The 18,612-nt window shown below is 47.2% G+C and overlaps 1 long non-coding RNA gene across 2 annotated transcripts in view; it reads left to right on the forward strand.

Annotated features, from left to right (window-relative positions):
- The window catches only part of LOC126487158 (uncharacterized), a 64,632-nt gene that overhangs the window by 35,282 nt on the left and 10,738 nt on the right, over positions 1-18,612 (forward strand). For both annotated transcript variants that reach the window (XR_007588301.1, XR_007588302.1), the window contains exons 2-3: positions 8,046-10,737; positions 12,373-12,623. This is a non-coding gene — a long non-coding RNA (uncharacterized lncRNA). The remainder of the gene's footprint in view (positions 1-8,045; positions 10,738-12,372; positions 12,624-18,612) is intronic.

Raw genomic sequence — 18,612 nt, forward strand, 5'->3', positions numbered from 1 at the left:
GTAGCATACATGGGTGATGGCTCCAAATGGCTGTGCTCACTTGAAGCTTAGAGCTGAGACTGTGCAATGCCTGGGTGGGGGGAGCATCTCGTGCAGACGTGGAGCAGATCTGTCACCAACATTCATTTCCTCAGCCCCATGGTAGAACAGCCTGGGCATTGTGTTACACTTCCGCTGTTGTGACAGGTAATAACTAATATAAAAAAACGGAAGGGAGGAATGCTCCTTTTTCTCATTATTTCAGAGAATTCAGTCCATAGTCTTTAGCTCCTTTAGTGAGGCAGAACATGGTGACCAAAGGCACACGTGGAAGAAAACAGCTCAAGAGTGAAGAAGGTCTCAGTCAGGTACCTTCTAAGGGTCACCCCCGTGACCTACCTCCTTCAGTTAGGCCCTCACCTCCTAATATTTTCAGAATTTTCTCGACTACCACCAGCAGCTGGAGATCAGGTGAGGAGGACAGGTGAGGAGGACATTTCATATTCAAGCCACAAGAGTGTCAAACTCCTCTCTCGCCAGTGTGTCTCCATTGAAGGCTGGAAGTCTGTATGTAGAAAGGGTGTACAGAAATGATACATGCAGTTATTATACACAGGAGGTGTGTGTGTGTGTGTGTGTGAGAGAGAGAGAGAGAGAGAGAGAGAGAGAGAGAGAGAGAGAGAGAGAGAGAGAGATTGGGAAGGAAAAACCTAGCTCAGCAATTTCCCTGCTGTCTACTTTTCAGAAATTGTTTCCACACTCCCAGGGCTGTATTCCAGGTTTTATTGTGCACTTTAAATTGGGATATATCTCAGCAGTTGCATTTAATTGGGTGATTATTAAAAACCATGAGCAAGTTGAGTTCTCACCTAGAAAATGCTCAGGTGTCCAGCTTGAGTCAGACCACGCTTCCCTCAGTTTCCGTGTCCTGCCGGGAGCTGCACAGTGGAGGAGTGAGCATAGATAGAGCTGTGGGTGGACCTGTCCCCACAGGGCAGGGCAGACCCCACCCCCACCCCACGTGTGCACACTGCTAGTGTTTGCTCTGGTGTCCCTAAATGTTCTGCTTCTAATCCTAAATTCACCTAAAGGATAAGTTTAACCCTTTTTGCCACAACAGAAAGCATTTTCACAGTGGGCATAGAAGTACACACAATTACAAAGGTGGGGGATACTCTGGCCTAACCTGAGGTCTAAGCAAGGGACCTTGTTTCACAGTGATACTGAGTAACAAAAGGTTCTATTATTAACAGCCCACAGAAGGGCTCAGGTGAGAACTGAAAGAGGAGTCACTGGCTTCCTGTCGGACCCAGCTGCATCACCTAAAGGCATTTGGGAATCCACTCTCCCACACGTCAGTGTACACGGCACGGACAGAGATGGAATGTCTGTGCTTTAGGAGTGAGTGTGGACATTCTACTTCCACTGACGGTTTGCCTGGCAATTCTGACATCGACTTGTATCTTCCCTCATCTGCAGCAGCGAGAAAGGGAGAATGACTTTAGCTTATGTTTTCAGAGGTTCTAGTCCATGGTCAGCAGGCTGCACTGCCTTCTGCCCTGTGCTGAGGTGAACATCATAGCTGGACACGTGGTCCAGCTATTGACTCATCTCCTGGCATCGGGAGGGCAGTGGACTCCATCTGTGTTTGGATTATAGCTGACCACAAGCACTGCTGTGTAATTGAGGCTGCCTGGACATGTGAAAGTGCAGCATCCATTCAGTTTGCATTGGGCTTTCATGGCAACATGCACCCATTGTATCCTTAGAGAATTTTAAAGAGTTACTTCAACAGGTGTTATAAGCATGGTTTTTAATTATTGGCGTATGCCCAGTCCCTTCTTCTTGTCTTCTGGTCACAGTCCAAAAAGGCAGGCAGTTTTGTTTGTTTGTGTGTTTGGTTTTTTTTTTCTTTTTTTTTTTTCTTTTTCGAGACAGGGTTTCTCTGTGGCTTTGGAGCCTGTCCTGGCACTAGCTCTGTAGACCAGGCTGGTCTCGAACTCACAGAGATCTGCCTGCCTCTGCCTCCCGAGTGCTGGGATTAAAGGCGTGCGCCACCATCGCCCGGCTGTGTGTTTGTTTTTTAACATAATTTCTTTATCGAATCATTGGGAATTTCACATCATGCACCCCAATTCCGCTTACCTTCCAGTACCTCCATATTCTCTCCTCCGCTCTGCAGTGTCCCCCCCCCAAACAAAAATTAAAAAAAAATAGAAAACAAGCAAACAAATGAACACAAGGAAAAAAGCAAAAGAAAACAAACCAAACAAAAGCCGTTTGCTCCTCCATCTTTCTCACCTCTCCAGCACCTCTTCATTCTTCCCCTGACACTGGGACCTGGGGGATCACACAGTATACTCTCTTGCCAATCAGCTTTACTTGTAAACGTTCATTGCAACTAGCCTGGTTCAAAGCCTCTGGTTTCTGGTACACCATCATCACTGGATGCTCACCGGAACTCCTCTCAAGTGTCTTACAGCCATTCTGAGTCATGGAAGTCCTGAGGTTATGGTACCACAGGACTAGACCCTTCACAAGCCCCAGCAGGTCCTAGATAGGGTAGATGTTAGGGTGGACAACCCCAGGCCCAGCTGCAGGCCTGGGTGGTAGCTGAACTGGTCATTTCAGGCCACTGGGGCCACCCCTGCTCAGGTGAGGGGCGGAGGCAGCTCCTCTATGCCCATGCAAAGGTAGGCAGTTTTAACCCGTTCTATGCGCATAGCTTCTGGGTTTTAGCTGCACACATCTAAATAAAATGCTTAGATTTTTATTTGGTAGTTTTCTACCTTTAAATGTTTGCAGCATTTCCCATGTCGGATGGGAACCTATACAGCGCCATCGCTTCTTGCATCCTTCTCCACCACTGTTTTTCCTATGGAGACATCTGATGCCACTGCCGTGCTCAGCCCTGTGTGAGTGACCTGTTTGTTCTTGGGGAGGGGACTCTGGGGATCCTCTGTGCGTTTCTATGGCTCAGAAATTTTATAATGACATGTAAAATTTCATACCTAACTCCTTTTTTGAGTGGTTTAAAAAATAACCTTTTTCAATGAGTTCTTGGTATCTATTGATAGGCTAGAAGCAGGGGAAGGCCCCACTGTCTTCTCGCAGGTGTTTTTTCTGTCTGGAAATCTGCATTATTATTTTTTTGTACCTTAAAGATGAACTCTTTCGCTGCTTTGGGGTAAATTGGTGATGACATACCTTGCTGGAACTCCCTTCCAATCTGTTGTGCTTCATGAATATGTGATTTTACTATCTGGTCACAAGTGGAATTTTAGGCTATTTTTAAACCTCAAGGAGTTAACCTCATAGCCCATGATGCTCTCTGATTTATAAAATCCTCTTCCCCTTGTCTTTTGTTGTTAATGCTTTCTGTAACCAGTCTGTGAGTTCACTGATGTTTCCTTCTGTAATCACCAGTGTAATTTTTTTATATACATATTAGATGTTATAGTCTTCATCTCTAGTGATTCAGTTTGGGTCTTTTGAAATGTGTGTATGTCTGTGTCTGTGCTTGTGTGTATCTGTGTTCCTGTGTGTGTGTCTGTATGTGCTTGTATGTATTTGTGTTCCTGTGTGTGTGTTCTTGGCATTCTGAGCGTGCAGAATGCAGTTAAAGCCTTCTGAGTGCTCACTGTGATGACTTGGGGTCCATTTGATTCATGGCTCTCATGCGTCCTCTCTTCTCCTTCCTCACTTTGCATGGTAATTGTTCCAGTTGGTACTAAGGACTGTTGTCTGTGTTCTGTTTTGTTTTTGAAGACATCACTGCTTATGGAAGCGCTGTTAATGCTTAGCTCACACTATAATTCTTTATCTAAGCTCCTGTTCTATAAGTGGGCTTCTGGCTGATTTGGTGATGTCTGGAGTGCGGGATTGGAGCTCTGTAGATGTTTGTTGAGTGGTGCCGCCTTATTGGTAATGGAGACTACAGGTAAATGTGTGTTTCTGAAATATTGGCAGGGAAGGGCAGTTTGACCTACAGGACATCTTTCTTTCAGGCTGTAGCTCTTCGGGAGCTGTTAATATTAGCGCCTGCCCTGCCTTTGTGGCAGGGAACACTTGACAAGAATGTTGTCACGCCTAGTTCTGTTAGGATCAGTCTAAAAGTCACTCGGGGGAGTTTATTCTTAGTGATTTGTCCTGGTTGTTTTCTAATCTGATCTCAATGTGAAAATTATTGTGGAATGATGGGAAAAAACGTCTTTCCAGCCATCTATCCTTTTGTTTAATTTTTGTGCAGTTTACTTCTCCAAAGGGCCCTTAATCCAGTGTTTAATTATGAAGACAATGGATACATTTTAAGGTTGAGTTTCTTCACTATTTTTTTCTTTCTCAAAGCATATAAAATTGTATCATATGTTGACTTTATCTTTCAAAGATTCAGAAACTGAGAAATTAGGCCACATCACAGTGAGTCCAGTACCATGGAGCCCGACTGCCCAGAGTGCAGCCATTCTCCTGCCAACTGTGTGCTCATAGGAGAGAAACTCGAGCTCTCCAAGCCTAGTTGTCCTGTCCACAAAGTGCTGTCATAATAGTATCTCCCCGGTTGTTGAGCCGTAAGACTGGCTGTTAGGAAATGCTGTAACCCTCTTCTCTCGTGAGTGCTGCGAAAGCTCTGCTGTGAGACCGGAGTGCGGGCAGATAAAATAAAAATACGGTCCTGCTCCATCTTTCAGCATTTTATCCAGTCTACTATTTCCACGGAGGAAAACCCATTTATAAACATTCACTGTATCAGTGACAGTGTTAATATGCTGTAGCTCTAGAAACCAGTTGAGCGCTGAGGGAAAGGAAGCCTTCCTGGCTGCCTTCGGGTCCTCAGTGCCGCAGTGGCATCAGCTGCACGCTGACCTCACTGGGTCGCAGTCAGCAAATGTCTGTGCTGGGGTCCTGTACTGGGGTCTGTAGTATGTCCGTTTCACAGACATCTGAGCTATATAATAGAACAGTCTCAGGTCATTAGAGACGAACTTGATCTACCATTCCTTTTCCATTTTTCAGGCTGCCTGTTTCATTATTAGTGTTTGGACACACGTTTTTCCTTTTAGCATCGTCTGCCTGGGTTGTCATTCTCACGTCTCATGGCTCAGCTGTTAAAAGTGTAAGCCTTTGAAACGGTTTAATCAGCAGTGCATGGCGGGCTGTGTTTTGTACATAGATTTGGCTAATGGGCTTTTGAACTTTATGTTGACTTTTTTAATTTAGTCATTGTGCCGGCTAGTTTTATGTCAACTTGACACAAGTTAGAGTTGTCTGGAAAGAGGGAACCTCAGTTGAGAAAGTATCCACACAAATTGGTCTGTGGATAAGCCTTTGGTGCATTTTATTGATTGATGTTTGCTGTGAGAGGGCCCAGCTCACTGTGTGCCACCCCTGGGCAGGTAGTTCCTGGTTGTATATGAAAGCAGAGTGAGCAAGCCATGGCAAGGAAGCCAGTAAGCTTCCGTTCCTGCTCCAGGTTCCTGCCTTGTGTTTTCGCTCTGACTTTTCTTCATGATGGACTGTAGTTGGGACGTGTAAGGTTCCTTTATTCCCCAGGTTGTTTTTGGTTATGGATTTTATCACAGCAGTGGAAACCCTAAGTGCGCCAGTTAACTTGGGCTACCTAATGCAATCCTTGGGAGACTTATGCAGTGCCACGTCCTAGTTGTATGTCTGTTTCTAGCTGAGGGCTTGTCAGAGTCACAGGGAGATGAGGCGCATGAATCCAAAATCCAAATCTCATTGTTACCATTAGACTCACTCTCAATCTAAGCCAGTCCTGGCTACATCAGGAGATTGGCAACTGTCAAAAGGGCATCGGAAACACACACATACCCCACCTCCCACTCTGGAGAATCAGCACCCTGCAGGTGTCCGTGGTAGTGGTTCTGTGGGCGTCTGAAGAGGTGGCTTCAGTTGTGCAGGTCACACTCCACCAAACAGCAGCCTGAGTAATAAAAATGACTTGTTGTGAGATTGAAGATTAAATAAAGGTACACTGTGACCGGTCACAATTTCTAAACAAATCTCCCTGACTGATTGGGACCTGACATTGCCAAAGCTGCTGCTATTACTGAACATGTGGGAAAAACAAGCCCAGACAAGCCAGTGAGGTTCTAAAATGCTTGCCGTAGAGTTGCCAGTTCTCTCCAGAGTTCGATGGGCGGGCGCAGGTAAGCTGCTCTTAAGCAGTGCCCCACCATGTCACCCAACAGCCCCTGCAGTACCCAAGCCACAGCAATTCTCTGGTAGGTAGCAAAACAAGGGTCTTTTAGCCATGTGTAGTGGTAGATTTTTCTGGCTCTTCAGACATTATCTCTCATAAGTCCTTAGCTGTAAGAAGTGGAGAAAGAACATTTCTTTAAATTTAGCAAGGAACATTTCTGTGCATATGTGCTCTGCCACATCTACACTTAGGTGGTAATAGAAATACCATGGAAAAGCAAACCATAGGCTTCTAGCGCCATGGGCCTGGGCTTCCTTCTCGTCCCTCCTGGGGAGATGGTTAGAAGAACGAGGGACGTCTCCAGTCTGAGTTGATAAGCTCACTTGCAGTAAAATGTCAGTTCTTTTTTAGGCTCAGTATCACACTATAATAAATGTGAGTGTAAGCAATTGTGCGCGTGCTTTCTAAGCACTGCTTCCATCTACGATCATCCGCATTATTTTACTTGGTAAATGCCAGTGAAAGCTGAGGAGGAGGCAGCGCCATTTGCGTGTTGTGCATTACTCAGTGTGGAGTCCAGCAGGCTTGCTCGGTGGCCAGAGAAACAGACTCAGTCTCCTAGATCCCACAGTGACTCTCCCCAGACTCCGAGAGCAGATGTCTTCAAAATGGGTTTGAGATAAGAATTCAACAGCCTTGCTACCACAGGCTGGCCATGCCTGGGGAAGTTAGCGTCTTTGCTGTTTTAATAGGCTCTTTTTTAGGATGTTGCTCCTTTGTTGTCCTGGTATAACTGAGAACCATATCAATTAAGATGTACCCAGCCAATTATGACTAATTATTCAGCCAAAAATAAGGCTGCACTTCCGGGTTCTAGAGCCATGCACATGCAGACAAGCCCTCAGGCAGAACCTGAATTTTAAAATCCCCCCTCGTGACCCACGTGCACGCATACTTGGTTACATCCACGTATGACTCAGCCTTGCAGCCTTGCGCGTGAGCCCTGTCATCTCCACATGCCATCCCCCTGTGTGCATGTGCTAGGCAGGTTTTAAAAGCTGGACGGACCCCCCATCTCTCTCTGTCTCTGCTCAAATCCCAGCTCTACTTCTCCAGTGGTACCAGGCTAGTCACTCACCATCTCTCTGCCCCAGCCTCTTCAAGAGATTCCATGCATATGAAAACAGTACATACTCTACATGAAATAAATACCAACTTGTAGAATTTTTATATTTTAGGCATTAAGAAAATATTTTTACAACTGAAATATCAAGAAGTGGACACACTGAGAAATTCTTTGGCTTTAAAAGGTGAATTCCAGTATAGGCGGTGGCCCATCTGACAATCAGATGCCATGACATGACACTAGAATGCGCCCATTCAGACATATGCACTTCTGATTCGCCTGGGAAAATGCTTAAAGGTAGCAAGAGTTTTTGGTGTGTGCGTATGTGTTTTATTATAATTAAATCCTCATTCCTTTCTTCCTGTCTTTGTCAGTGTGCTGCTTTCTCTTATGCTATGGTCTGTAAATGTATTTCTCTTCCTAATTTGGCTCTGTTTTTAGATCTAGCTGTGAATTCTTTATTCTCTCACATAGACATATGACAGTGGGGGAGGAGAACATGCATGTTTCCTAAATTTTCACAAGAAATCTGTCTTGCTGTCTCCAGAGAGCGGAAATTTAGCCAGGAGCACCCAGTAGTCTCAACTCCCTTCAAACTGTATTCAGTAGCATGTTCAATCTGCCACATGCACCAGTCAGACATTTGTCATGAGCACAGTGAAGGCTTCAAAGGTGTAAGATGGGATGGACTAGTATGTGCAGGGGGAATCCCACATCTTGGGAATCTTTGGGCACCATCTCTGTTGACCTCACCACATTCACTGTATTTTTGTCATGCAGGCTCTGGAACTCATGCGTCCATAGCGTGGCTAGACAGCCCTAGGAATCGCATTTCTGCAGGCAGCCCTAACCAGCTGCCGCCACAAAGGTGAGTATAAATCCCAGCTCCTTCGCTGTGGGGCTAGAGCATTCTGGGGCATGCAGTTTGAAGTTGCTCAGAATTCCCCTTGTGATCCAGCAGCAACCTTCACTGTGGGGCTGATGTAATGGGATCCCCTTTACGGTGAGCCACCACTTCCTGTCCTTGTCTCTCTTCTCAGTTCCCCCGCACTTTCCACATCTCAACCAACCACTGCCAAGTGCTTGATTCTGGGTCTTTTGGTGGGGGTCTTCCATTCCAAAATGATTTGTACACTTTTCCAAGGCAGAAGTCTAAATTTAGTTTTGCCAAAATCACTGTGCACCCTGAGTTAACAAGACACATTTTGGCAAATACCTGGGCAAACATTTGGAGTTAAGCTCATGGCAAATGCATACCTATTAGAATGTTGCCCTTTGGAGGGGTAGAGTAGGGCCATGGCCACGTGTTCCCTTCCTCATTCCTCCTCCTACAGTACACAGCATGGCCAGTTTGTATTAGAGCACACTGTGCTATGCTCACTGTGAACATGTGCTTCTGAGCATGGATAGGCCCCCAGTGACTACTCCTACCTGCTTTATTCTGGGTGGGTGGGCAGGTGGGTAATTGGTTGGTTGGTCAGTTGGTTTGGTTTGGACTGGTCTGGAATACATTGTATAGTTCAGGTGAACCTCAGACTCACAGACGTCTTCTTCCTCAAGCCACCTGAATGCTAGGATTCCACGTGTGAACCCCCATCCTCAGCCTTCTCTTCTATTTACAGGCCTCCCAGATGGAAGCTGTTTTCTAGCACCAGCCACCTTTCTGGTCTGAGAAAACCCTGTCCTCCCATATTTCCCACTAGTGGGGAAACTCAGTTCACCCTTAAATTACCTTAAGAAAGTAAGCATGCTCCTTGTAGCCCCTCCCAGCACACCAGTCTGTCCCTTGGCAGTCTGAGGCCCAAACGACACATCCAGCTAGGCCACTGTCCTTTCTACATCTCCTTCCTTGCTTCGTGTCATCATCTCTGGGTGCTCAAACACACAGTACACCAACGGAAGCTATGTGACTCTGTTTCAGAGCAGATTAGCTTTGGGGAAAAATGCAATCCTGGCAGAAGACAATTAATTCATTTGATTCCACACACATGGTGCCCTTTCTGCCTCACACATAGGCAGTTCCTCAAGAGCGGCTTGTTTTTGTTTTTAAACACACACACACTGTATAGCCGTTTGTGCTGAGCAACAAGAACCCAGACAAAGAAGCCATGGCCGTGTTCTTATTTACAGAGGTTGCCGGATGAGAAATTAATGCCTGCTGTTGCTCAGTAATTGGGAAAATTTAGGGCCCTGGTGCTCCAGCATCTTCCATTTAAGGTTGTATGTTATCTGTGTTTTCATGAGAATTTGTTGGATTTCTGCCATTAATAACAGGCATAAACCCAGCAAACAGCAAGACATGCGTTACATTTAATCAATTTGCTCTTTGTATTCATTATGCATGTCCTCCATTTTGAGTCATGAAAAATTGAAAGGCCATTGCAAAAAGAAAGAGGATCGTGGATTACAAATGATGTAACAAAAGCAGAAGTGCTATTAATTGGTCAGTTGTGCTTGTCAGCCCATTTAAAGTGATGAAGGCCGAAAGATTAGAAAGGACATGAATGTGTGTGGGAGCAGGGGTCCAGGAACACTGGGGTCCCTTCAGTCCTCAGAGCCCAGAAGAATACAACAGAACCAAATGATGTTCATTCCGATTTCATTCAACAAATAATGCATGAGCACTTTCTATGTGCTTTAGGCTGTGGTAACTCCAGCAGAAAGCAGTGGAAGTGCAGCCTGTGACCTCAGGGTGACATTCCAGTGTGCTCAGAACAGATGGGTGTACCCTGCGATTCCCACAGTGTAAGCCACAAAACCCAACAGGAGGTCAGGGAGCACAAAGTGATGGCCTTGGGAGAAGGTCTCTTGAAAGTAACATCTGAAAGGAGGTTAAAATGAAGGATGAAAAGGTTTGTGTCTGTCACACCACCACCACCCCCCTCCCCCGTCTCCTTCCACCATTCAAGAAAAGAGAATTTCTGTATTGATAGCTCCTGAGATATGAGATGACGTTTCTCAGGATCTCAGATTTCACAGTGGTGAGGAAGGGAAGCACGAGGTAGGTTTAATCTTTGCTTGGACTGTTGTATGGCCCCACCCTCCCTCATGCAGCAGCAGTGGCCCACAGCGTGGCCAACCACATCACCACAAATGCACATGGATGTTCTTCTGAGCTTTCTGGACGCAAGCTTTCAAGAAATCCCATGAGACACTCAACACTTTCCTAAAAGTAGTCTGTGTGGGAGAGCTCGCCCCAGTGTTAGGCTAATGCAGTTTTCTGAGCATAGGGTAAGACAGGAGCCAGGAGTCCTATGGGTTGAGTATACTAAAGGCATTCTTGGGACATTCTTAACCTACACTGTTTTATTGGGATGTAACTCCATCACAGACTGACATAGGAGGCTTTGTTTTTGTTTTGTTTACTTATGGGATTTGGTGAAACACAACCCAATGGATGGCTCCCAAGACGAGAAATCTCACCCTATCAGTTTTCTTGTGTGGAACCTTCTGTGGTAGCAGTTTGGTTCAGGTAAACTGGTGGCTGCATTTGCCACTATAACTATGTCCTTCCACACTTGGCCAGGGCACACAGGTGGGAGGGGGCTGGCTTTTGCTTCTCGTTCACACTACCTTTTCCCCAGCTTTTGGCGTGTCCCACCTTCAGGCTTTCCTTGCCCCTGCATCTGCACATCTGTCTGGGATCCATAGAAACCCAGTCCTCAGAGAGCCCTTGCCACCAGGGCTCCATGCCCAGGTCCTCAGCAAACTTTGCTCTACTTACTGCATCTATTACAACCTGAGTTAGATGCTGACAGTGAACCTACTTCTCAGCATCTTCCACGCTGCGGGCTGAGTGCACTGAACTCCAGTGTATGTTGCTCAAGTGCAGTGCTGTATCCATATGCCCACAGCAGTGACTGCACCATGGAGGGCCTCAAGTAGCTGGCGTGGGTGAATGAAGGACCATGTCAAGAAAAAGGCATGGGCTGCTTGGTTTATGCTTTTTGTGCAGAGAGCTATTTAAATGTTCCCCTGAGAGCCACATGGAAGAAATAAGTGTTTGTTCTGACCAGTGTTCTCTGTGGTGACCAGGCGGCAGCACAGCACAATTTATTAGCATACATTCCTAACGCCCGTACCATGCCTTCTTAACATATGAAGTTGCTTCTACTGACTCAGGTGCCATGACACTGTCTTCACAAGATGAGCAGACCCAGCTGAAGCCTGGTGGTTGAGTACACAGCAACCCTGCTGTGTAGGGCTGGCGAGCTAGGACTCCTTGCTTTGTCAGAGCCTCTGGGCGGTGCGGCAGAAGGAGGTGGTATGGCAAGATGGTCCAGAATTCCAAGTGCTTTGCAGCTGTCTGCTGCTTATGACTCACACCAAACTTGTGAGCTTGTCTTGTGCTGGAGACGCCAGATGGAGGAGGCCATGGTGCTGGCAGGAGCTGGTAGTCATTAGGAGTTGTTCTTGCACCCACCCGTACCTTAGAATCATTGGAACCAAGTCCCCGCCTCAGGCCAGCTGAGTCAGGACTCTGTGACAGGGGTTTCACATCTCTCCAGAATGCTTTGAGTTCTAAGCTCTGCTCTTAGGCAGCCATGTTGAGACCCACAGGCCTGTTAGAAGAATGGCTACGTAAAGGCCAAAACCAAACAGCAGCAGAAGGGTGGCCTTAGCTGTTGGCAGGTGTGAGTCAGCAATGGTGACGTTTCTCCTTAGTGTGGGACTGCACACAGAAAGCAGGGTTTCTAGCTCTCCAAGACTGCTTGTGCAGCAGATAAATATTGCACTTGCCCGTCGCCCACCCCCAAGGACTGCTTTTAAAATTGCACATAGCATTCATTAAACAATAATTTTCCGTATATGGGGCCAAATGAGTGATTATGGCTTTCTTATATGCCATGTGTTGAATGTTGGACACTTAATCAAATAATTCTTATTAAGACATAGTCTTTCCTAATTAGGGAAGCAAGTGGGTCCACAGTGTGGCCGTCAAAGAGAAGGGCTCGGCTTGCACTTGGAAGCTGTTTTGAAAGCATGGGACATCTCAGTGTCAGTGAGAGTGCTCTGAATCTCTCTACCTAGACTGTCTGCACCTTGGGGAAGTTTAGACCTGGGGTAAGGTACAGCCTTCTAGGTAATAACTGAATTTGTTATTCAGTTGACAGTGAGTTGGTTGGCCCACCAAGCTAGGGCCCCAGGAAGACCTGCTGGTCGGTAGCTCTCAAGACCATGCTCTTTCCTATGAAGTACAGTTCTGCATGCTGCAATCACCCAGAGCTTGAAACATGCCTGTGCCTAAGATGCTTGGGCAGAAAGTGAGCTAAGGATGGTGCTGAACACTGGTCTGTGTTTGGAAGAACTTGAGTGAATCTCACGTGCAGCCAGGCTGGGAAGTACCAGTGTATTCAGGTAAGTGACTGAAACGGACAACAAGGGAAGTCACCCTGGTGGCATGTACCCCAAGCTCCAGGTCTCTACACCTCTCTGTGTATCAGCAAAGGGCAAGGATCCCAAAGAGAGCTTCAGTGGAAAGGAGAAACCTATGTGTCCAGGAAAACACCCTGTCCTTTTGTTAACTTCTTAATTTCTGACCCTGCAGAAAAGGCACAGAACATGAGGTGCCACAGAGCCAGAGGGTGCAGACTTCTCATTTCTACACACACGTGGCTCTCTGGTCCCTCCTAGAGTAAGTGATAGGAGAAGCTGCTTGGAAATGAATGCTTGAGATTCAGCATCTAAGCCAAAGTGAGCCTGTGCAGTTGGATCCTGAGTGTACCTGGAGCAGAGCTTGAGAGCTTCAGGGCAACACATACTGGGGCCTGGGTTAACTGCAGAGCCCCATATTTGTCCCCAAACCACTTGTGTGATGTCACACCTCCATCTTCTCCAGAGCTGAAACAGCAGTGTTGGGAAAACACTTGAGAACTCACCTGACCTGGTATAGCTATTGAGCAGAAACTACACGGCAAGCTGGGGTGGAGGTGGAGAGGGAGGTGCTTATGTTCCGTGTGGTTAGCCGCTCACATTCTGAGCTTCGTGCCCAGCATGCTGAGGAGCGTGTGTAGGCAGTGACCCCTCACACACAGGCTGAGAGTGAGGGCATGGAGCATGGAGCGAAGCAAAGGTGCTATGGTCTGGCAGGACAGATCATGTTCACTCCAAAAGCCAAGCATGCCTCCAGAATCCATCAGCTGGCATCTGGATTTCTGTGGACAGAGTCCAGAGTGACTTTCCACCTTGCCCTTCTCCCTTGAGGCCACTGTCCTGTCTAAGCTATCCTCTTTCTTGGTGGCATTGCCTTGTTTATACTGATTTTTTTTCCTCATTACCACCAGAGGGGAAGTTAGAATGTGAGGAGGAAGGGATGACTAGGGAAGGGAAGCAAGAAGGCCACTTGTTCTTACCTGTACATGGGGTGATACTGGTGGTCAGAGACAAGATGGCCTCATGTGTGCTCCTGGATGGCTGTCCCCAGCCTATTGACCTTCCTTCCACCTTCGATGGAAGCAGGGTACTGCAGTAGCCCCGACATCATATTCTTTCTTTCTTTGTTTTTGTTTTTCGAGACAGGGTTTCTCTGTGGCTTTGGAGCCCGTCCTGGCACTAGCTCTGTAGACCAGGCTGGTCTCGAACTCACAGAGATCCGCCTGCCTCTGCCTCCCGAGTGCTGGGATTAAAGGCGTACGCCACCATTGCCCGGCATCCGACATCATATTCTTATGTAGTCATACTGGAAAGTCCTAGGGAGCAGCCAGCTTCCCTCTAATCACTGAGGAAAAAGTGTCCCGAAACAACTTGTCCTGACTTTGCAACAAAGGAGGGGATTGGCCATGATGTGATACTTTCCTACATAGCTGTAAGTAATCTAGGCAGCTGACTCTGCTTTAGTCTCTCCGCTGTCCCCAGTAAAGGAGGGTTCTTCTTCTTCTGGTCCTCTACCTCTCCTTAGCCTGCTGCCTGCCCAGGTCTGTGGAGGCTATTACTGGTTCTTAACCCTTGCCTTAGGTAGTAATTACTTTTCTTATTATCACTGTGACAAAATGCCTGACCCAAACCATTTAAACGAGTAAAGATTTCTCTTGGTTTCAGTGGGGTCGGTACTTCACAGGGAGGGGTGGGGTGAAGCAGAGCAGTTTGCCTTGCGATGGGCTGGAAACTGAAAGAGGGCATCCAGGAAGGATTCCCCAGTGACCTGCTTCCTGTATCTGGGCCCCACCTACATCTCACCACCTCCCCGTAGTGTCTAGCACCATCATGTTAGGGACCCATGCTCTAGTCACCTCTGGAAATTCCTCTCCTCCACACAGGCACGTCCCACTAGTGGGCATCACTCATCCAGCCAGGTAGACAACATTAACCATCACCAAGCCCAAGGAGCTGGCTCAGCTAGCTGTTAAATATCAGACAAGCATGAGGGTTTGAGTTTAATCCCCAGATCCTGTGAGAAGCAGGAGGAGGAGGTGGGGAAGTAGCTGCAGGTATATGCAGACCTGGTGCTGAGGAGAAGACAAAGGGTCCCTGGAGCTCACTGCCCTGCCCGTCTTCAACGGCAGTGAGTTTCGGGCACAGTGAGAAACCCTGTCTATAAAGAGAGTGATTGTGGACTCAACCTCACATAAACACATACACATGAATCGTACATGTGTATGTGTAAGAGCCAGTTATATTTTAAGTTTTAATTACTGTGCCTAAGAGATCCAGAAAACAAAAATGCCTCTGATCTGCAAGCCTCTTGCTCAAGGACAGACAGTTCCTGAAATGCTGGAGGCTTTGTTCACTGGGATAACAAGCCACGTGTTTCCTCTCCCCTAAACAAGTTTGTTTGAGCCATCTGCACCGGATGTGCTTGACCACATGTGGGTGGGAGGTTCACAGGCAGGAAATACATCAGGATATATGCTTGTCCCTGACTGGATGTAGTCTGGAGGTACATCAGGATATATGCCTGACCATGATTGGACCTGATGGGAATGCAATGAATTATGGGTTTTCCTTCTTAAGCTGCTGTAAACCGTGACTTGGGACCATTTCCCAGGAACCTGGGTATGGATCTGACCAGAGCCCATCTACCTAACCAGTATTTAGTTAAAACTAGCTTCCAATTTGGCTTTAACTGTGGTAGTGGTCTTATTCTTGATCAGTGGAATTAACATGTGCACACAGATACACAGATTAACCATTGTTTCTTTAGACTGTAGACTGAGTTCATGTTCCAGAGGGAAATAAAGGGATACGGAGGATGTTCTCGGTAGATTTCTGTTGCTGTAATAACCACCATGACCTGAGCAACTCGGGAGGAAAGGGTTTGTGTGAGCTTCTAACTCTCAGGTCACACTCCATCACTGAGTGAGGTCAAGGCAGGAGCTGAAGCAGAAGCCATGGAGAAATGCTACCTGATCTTTATGGCTTGCTTGGCCTACTTGTTTGCTTAAAAAAATTATTTGTCTATTTTCATTCTCTGTACATGGGTGTTAGGTAAGCATGTGTGCCTGTGCATCACATACATGTAGTGCCCAAAGAGGCCAGGAGGGGGCATCAGATTCGTGCCTGTAATTGGACTTGTAGATGCCTGTGAACCAGCATGTGGGTTCTGGGAATTGACCCTAAGTTCTCGAGGAGAGCAGCCAGTGTACTTAACTGCTGGGGCTCTCCTGTCCCTTGCTGCTTTCTTACACAACACAGGACCACCTCTCCACAGTGGGCGGAGCCCTCCCACATCAATTATCAATCAAGACAATGCGCCCCAGGTGTTCCTACAAGCCAGTGTGATGTGGGTGTTTTTAAATTGAGGGTCCTCTCTTCCCAGATGGCCCTACCTTGTGTCAAGTTGACATTAAAAACTAGCAGCCCAGAGGAACCTAAAGAAGGCCACTGCCTCTGTAAGAGAGAGAGGGACCACAGAAGACTGCTGTCTCTAAGAGAGAGGAGCCAACAGAAGACCCCCACCTTTCTCTGGGAGAGAGAGAGGGATCTACATAAGGTAGCTGCTCTGAGAGAGGGGGACCCACAGAAGGCCTCTGCCTCTCTTAGGAATACTGCTTGTTCCGGCCCATTCCAGTATTTTAACGTTTTGTTATTTACTCCTACATAACATGTGTCCCCTAAACATAAAGATATTCTTATGCCTGACACCCCCAAACATATTAATTTAACAGTATCATCCAATTAGGGAGTTTTGCTTGAAAGGAACTTCCCTGTTAGTCCCTGGCATTTGCTTGTGCTTTGAAGCTGACAAGACACTTTGATCTAAACCCATAGGAGCCTGTTGATGCTGCCCTCTTCTAGGTAGGAAAATAGGATCCAGAGAGGGTAAGTGGTCCACCAAGGTCACACAGCCAGTGAGCAACAAAGGCGATCCCAGTCCACATAATCACCATGACATTACAGTTTATTCTAAACAATGTCCAGAACTTGGACCCCAAACACTTAACACTATCCATACATACACACACACACACACACACACACATGCACACCGTGCCCGTTCTTCCCAAAATCATGAACCCTTTTTCAGCTTCACATGCTAGCAACCTAGATTTGCTGGCGATCCACCTTAGCCTCTGCTGTGGACCAGTGCCAGGCGTTGCACTTAATTTAAGCCAATGGGATTGATTGCAGGGCTTTTCTTAACTGGATTATGCTCGATTCCTACTCCATCCCATGAGCTCAGAGTGAAGACTTCCCCCTACAAAGCCTATAGTCCATCCTCCTTGCAAAGGAGGGCTGGCCTGTTTGCTCAGTAAGGAGGTGGGAGTGAGGAGACCGACTGGTGTCCTTGAAGCCCAGCAATAGCAGAATACTTAGCTGTTCTCAGCCATTGTGTCCCTCAGACCTGGCCACTTCTTTGCTTCTGCTGCAATCCAAGCTACCTTCCTGTATGAACTGTAGCCACAGCCCTCATTCCTTTATATGTGGCATAGTGTCTCCTGCCGAGACTGCTGCTCCATCCAGACCCCTGAAATCCAGGTGCAGGGCATTCAGCGTATATGACACCCTAGGTGCATGTGGCCTTTGCAGCCTGCCTCCATCTGGGCCCAGGTGTTCTTTTTCTCCTTTCATTCAGCGTCCCCATCCCCAAGGGCCAGCCGTGCTAACATTGTTTTCCTCAGGCAAGCCTGGCTTCCATGTGGGACCTCCAAGACTGCCCGTTTTTCACCTGGGATGTTCTGTACTCTACACAGTTTAGGCTTGTACACTAAGAATAGATTGGTGTGCAGGCTCTGTGCCCAGAGTCAGAGCCTCACATCTCTGACACCTGTCCTTTGATCACATGCAGCCCTGGTGTCTACATAGTTAGTGCTCAAAAAACCATCCGGTGACTGGGTCCAGAGGAAACAGTAAGATTCAGAGAGCAGGGAAAACCTGAAGTTGCTGGGTTAGGATCAGAGCCGAACAAGAGCTGAGGTTATATTTCCCAAGCTGCTGCCCTCACCATCTTTGGGTTCTGTGGACAAGGACTCCTCACCCCTGCTGTCCTCACAGGACCCTGGAAAGATGACTAGCCCACCCCAGCCTTTCCTGCATCTGTGCCATGCCACACAGATGTATGCGTGCATTCATTCATCACCTTCACAATATACTTTCTCATCAAAGCTTGATTGAGCATAATTGTCCCCACAGCAACCGCAGTGAGTGGAATAGACAGGGTGTTGCTCTTGTGTTACACCAGAAGGAACCCAACCACATCAAGTCACAGACAGGGTGTGTAGCCGTAGAGGAGTATGGAGAGGAAATAGACGAGGCAGGAGGTTGGCATGCAAGGGACAAAGCTCCCCATCAGCTGCAACCACCATCTCCCTTCTCAGCCAAGTCCTAGTGGCTTTGTGTATCACCAGCTTGGCTACCCTAGGAACTATAAGGTAATCCACCCTTATTCATAGGTACCAGATAGGCTTCACAGATGCAAAAGTCCTTCCAGCCCTCCCCCAAGGTGGCTCAGGAGGGAATGTGGGGCTTTCTCAGGCCAGTGAGGCACAGGTAACTGCTGGGGAATTAATTAGGGGCTTCTAGAAACAGTATCTAGAATTAAAGAGAAAGGCACAAGAAAGGCTGGCCTCTTCTTCCTTAGTGTCTCATCCAGATGTAATGTCTAGAGTGTTGTAGCCCACGGGCAAGCCATACCATATTACAGTGAACAGAGAAAGAACTAGACGCACAGTGACCCCTGACTGTGGGGCTGGAGCAGCCAGCCCTGGAGCTCCCTAACTTCCTATCCATGTGAGATGAGGGATTTGTCATAGCTCATTGCACCCAACTGGACACAGATCGGTCATATCTACTGAGAACAGGAGATATCAGTCATATCTGCTTTTGTTTTCATTGTATCCCCATCTCTCCTCTCTGTGCCTGTCTATAGTAGGTGGACCATATTTTTGGAATGAGTAGTATGTTTGTGCCC

Source organism: Alexandromys fortis, unplaced genomic scaffold (assembly GCF_014885135.2).
Source record: "Alexandromys fortis isolate MF-2015 unplaced genomic scaffold, M_Fortis_MF-2015_v1.1 scaffold_178, whole genome shotgun sequence".
NCBI lineage: Eukaryota > Metazoa > Chordata > Mammalia > Rodentia > Cricetidae > Alexandromys > Alexandromys fortis.